General features: G+C 39.0%; 1 pseudogene; it reads right to left on the reverse strand.

The window, feature by feature from the left end:
- Positions 1 to 1,993: 1,993 nt before the first annotated feature.
- On the reverse strand, positions 1,994 to 2,584 carry LOC109396137 (U6 snRNA-associated Sm-like protein LSm3 pseudogene; annotated as a pseudogene).
- Between the last annotated feature and the right edge of the window lie 1,655 nt (positions 2,585 to 4,239).

Raw genomic sequence — 4,239 nt, forward strand, 5'->3', positions numbered from 1 at the left:
CTCATGAAAACTTCCCCCAGCTATCATATTACTACAGTCTCTAAAATAGAGAAACACCAATGAGGAAGTTCAAACATTAGGGTGGGAGTTGGGGCCTGGACTAAGGTGAGTCAGATGGTGGAAATGCTGAATGAAGGCTAGATAATAGAAACATTCGAGACCGTTGAATACACAGGCCTCAGTTTTATGTAAATTGAGTCCCAAGAATAAACCCCCAGTACCTCATAATTCCCCACACTTGACATGTAAACCAAATTGTAATATAAATCACCAACTTTGCCCAAGACAAACACCTCCAGTGCTCATATATACATTTATGCATGTGTGAAATATGAGTATATCATATAAATATGTAAGTTAAGACAAAATGTTTTCTAAAAATAACGTATAAAACATGGTTAACAAAATGGTACCGGGCCTTCTTAAATTATGGATAACTTTTGAAATGAACACCTCAATATTACTGTGTTTATTATGCATTTATACAGCAGCTCTACTCTGAAAAATTCAAATATGAATGGAATGAATGAAAAATATATGACTCACACTTTCCTTTCAAAGTAAGAGGTTATAAGGGAAATCAGACTTTAGACTTAAAAAAGCATCTAGAAATCTTGCTGGTGTCTGGACAGACACCTTTATTTTTGAGACAATGAATCTGAGGTCCAACAGAAAGTAGCTAAATAATGTGTAAGCCCTATTAACACCTAGATGTGCTATATCTGCCATAGACACTGGGGCTACCTTTAGTTCAACCAAGATCCATGTCTCAAATTCCAATTCAGTCATTACCCAACATGGCTCTTTAGAGTCAATTTCATTCACTTTCACCAAAAATTCATAAATTAAAATAAATTCAGAATTACCACAGTGCCTCCATATTAAGGCTTTATATTCCACTAGAAGAATTAATGGAATTGCCACATTAATAAAAGTTAAATAGGAAATCCTTTTATTTTTGAATATGCTGTGATCACATGGAGAGCTGGCTGGGCCCCATTCCACACACCACACTGTCCAGGGCCTCAGGGGACCCCAGTGAGCAGGAGGGATGGGAAGCGCAGGTCTAGTGACGGTCCCTTTCCCACTGGGTCTCCTGAAGCACGACAATTAAGTTCAGTGCAAAATTCAAGCTAATGAGGTGGGCGGAACTGGGGGGATGAACTATCGATGTTAAGATATGTTACTAGGGTGCCGGCCGAATGGCTCAGTTGGTTAAGAGCTCGCTCAAGAGTTTGAGCTCTGAGAAACAGCGGCTCGATTCCTGGCCCGAGCTGAGCAGCCGCTGAGCTGCCAACAGGTGGCAGGATGGCTCAGCTTAAAAAAAAAAGAAAAAAAAAAGATATGTTACCAGGATAGGCATCCACTTTAACTCACATGTGCTAAATACACCAAAACACTAAATACAGCTCCCCACCATCACCCACAGCAATTCTGGGTTCCCACCAGTGGTTCCCTCCCAAGATCACAAGCCCTTCTTAGCCTCTGACTCTGATTCTTTGCCCCCAAATAAATCTTAATTCTGTTGTTTCTACCCTCAGAGCACCTTTCCCCACATTTCCTATTTTAGAAAAGGGCACTCCTATCATTTTAGGAACTTAAACCAGAAACCTGAGCAACCTGTGCTGGGTGGTACCAGGTATCGGGGATTCATCTGTGGCTGGGAGGACAAGTGCCCCGCTGTCCTCAGGTGGGGCCAGGTCATCACTGAGTCAGAAGCTTCCATAACAGTAGGTTTTGCTGGTCACATGGACCAGTGCCACGTGGATGGCTTCCTGCCTTCTCTTCCAACCTAGCAGATGAAGCGCTCTCTCCAGGAGATCAATTTGATCATGTCCTTCCCACTGAACACTCACTGTTTTTTTGTCATTGACAGATAAGTGTAGTGTTTTTTTTTAAATCAAAAAAGAAAACCAAATTTAATTTAGATTTTAAAAAATCAGAAATTGTCTGAAAAAACAATGGAGCAAATCAACTCCTAAAAAAGTGTTGCATCTTGGTGATCACATTTATTGGAGGGTTGGAGAAAAATAAAAATGCCATTTAGCTTACGAATTTGTAAGTTATCTGCAAATCAACTCGTTTCAGGAGTGGAAGAATCCTTGGTCATTTCTTAGTATCAAAATTCACGCAGGTTTTTTTGAATATCTTCTACATTTAAAGAGACAATCATACAAAGTCTCCTATTTTTCATACAGGATAAATTCTTTGTTTCAGCCAACTCTCAATGGAGGGGCAACTAGTACAACACCATCTCCCCAGACAAAGATCATTGGAATATTCCATTTTGTTGATTTATATCTCTTCATATGTTTCTTCATCTATTTCTATAGTAGTCACAGTTTCTTCCACATCTCCCAGTATCATATTTAAATGCTGATCATAAGCATGTAATCTACCTCAAAGCTCTCTGTCATTTCTCATTTTCACATAAATTCGCTCATCTAGGCTGAGCCTGATGAGATCCAGGGGCTCTTCTACAGTGTTGGTAGTTTGTTGCTGGTCCACGTCGTCCGCCATGTTTCAAATCCTGCGCCCTTTCTCGCCTCTCGCCATATCACGCCCCTCCAGTCTTCGGAAACGCGAGAGCCAGATGAGTGTAGTTTTAACACAACATGGCCTACAGCCCTTCATGCCTATTTTAGCCCCAAAGTCACCGTCCCTTTCACAACTCTACGCCATCCCACCTTCTGTACCAGGCTCCAGAAACAGCTTCCTCACTCATCCCCAAGCAATTCCTACTCATCCCTCAAACTGCAGGCTCGTGTGATCTCGCCTTGGAAGCCTCCATTTATGCCCTTATTTTAGGCTTTCTCTCCTTATATTATTAGTCCCACCCGGACAGAAAGCCATTCCATTGTGGTTGTCCTTCTTTCTGCTATCTTCAGGTTTTAAAAAAAATTTCCACTTTTAAAAATTTATTTTTATTCATTTTTAATTATAGCTGACATACACTATTATATTATTAATTTCAGGTATACAAAGTAGCATTTAGACATTTATATGCATTACAAAGTGACCACCACAATAAGTCTAGTGACCATGTATCATACATAGTACATAGTTATTATGATACTGACTACATGCCCTGTGCTGAGTTTGTGCTTCTTAATCCTCTTCCCCTCCTAACCCCTCCCATCTAGCAATCATCAGTTTGTTCTCTGCATCTATGAGTTTGTTTCTGTTTTGCTGTGTTTATTCATTTGTTTTGTTTTTAGATTCCACATATATGTGAAATCATACAGTATCTGTCTTTCTCTGTCTGACTTATTTCACTATCCATGTTGTCACAAATGGCAAGATTTCATTCTTTTTTGTGGCTGAGTAATATTCCACTGTACATGTATACCTCATCTTCTTTATCTACAAAACACTCCAAATAGCCAAAGCCATCTAGAAAAAGAACAAAGTTGTAGGTAGTCACTTAATCTATGACAAAGGAGGCAAGAACATACAATGGGGTAAAGACAGTCTGTTCAATAAATGGTTTTGGGAAAACTGGACAGATACATGCAAAACAATGAAACTGGACCAATTCTTACAGCACATACAAGAATAAATTCAAAATAAGTTAAAGACTGAAATGTAAGACCATAAAACTTTTAGAAGAAACAGAGACAGTAAACTCGTTGACATCACCCTTAGCAATATCTTTTTGAACATATCTCCTCGGGCAAGGGAAGCAAAAGAAAAAATGAACAAATGGGACTACATCAAACTAAAAAGCTTCAGTACAGCAAAGGAAACCATCAACAAATGAAAAGGCAGCCTACTGAATGGGAAAAGGTATTCACAAATGATACATCTGATAAGAGACTAATATCCAAGATATATAAAAAACTCACACAACTCAACATCAAAAAACAAACAATCCAATTAAAAAATGGGTGGAGGGCCTGAAAAACCATTTCTCCAAAATGGCATACAGATGGCCAACACACATATTCTCAGCTGTTTTTTACAGAAGAGAGTATATTAGGAATACCTTATTGCCACCATATAAACTTGAAGTCTCTCTCAATAAATGTTTGTGGTTTAGCAACTATGGCTTTTAAGATTGAAAGCGATTCTCTTCCATCTGCCCTTGGGCCCTTTCCCCATGTCAACTGTCATCTCGATCTAATGCATTTTGCCACACTGGGTTTTTATATCATGTATCTCTTCCATTTATTTTCATCCATCCTCCCTCTGTTTCTCATCTATGTTCTATTTATATATCTATCATCTATCAATCATCTC

The sequence above is a fragment of the Hipposideros armiger genome, unplaced genomic scaffold (assembly GCF_001890085.2).
Source record: "Hipposideros armiger isolate ML-2016 unplaced genomic scaffold, ASM189008v1 scaffold_504, whole genome shotgun sequence".
Lineage (NCBI taxonomy): Eukaryota > Metazoa > Chordata > Mammalia > Chiroptera > Hipposideridae > Hipposideros > Hipposideros armiger.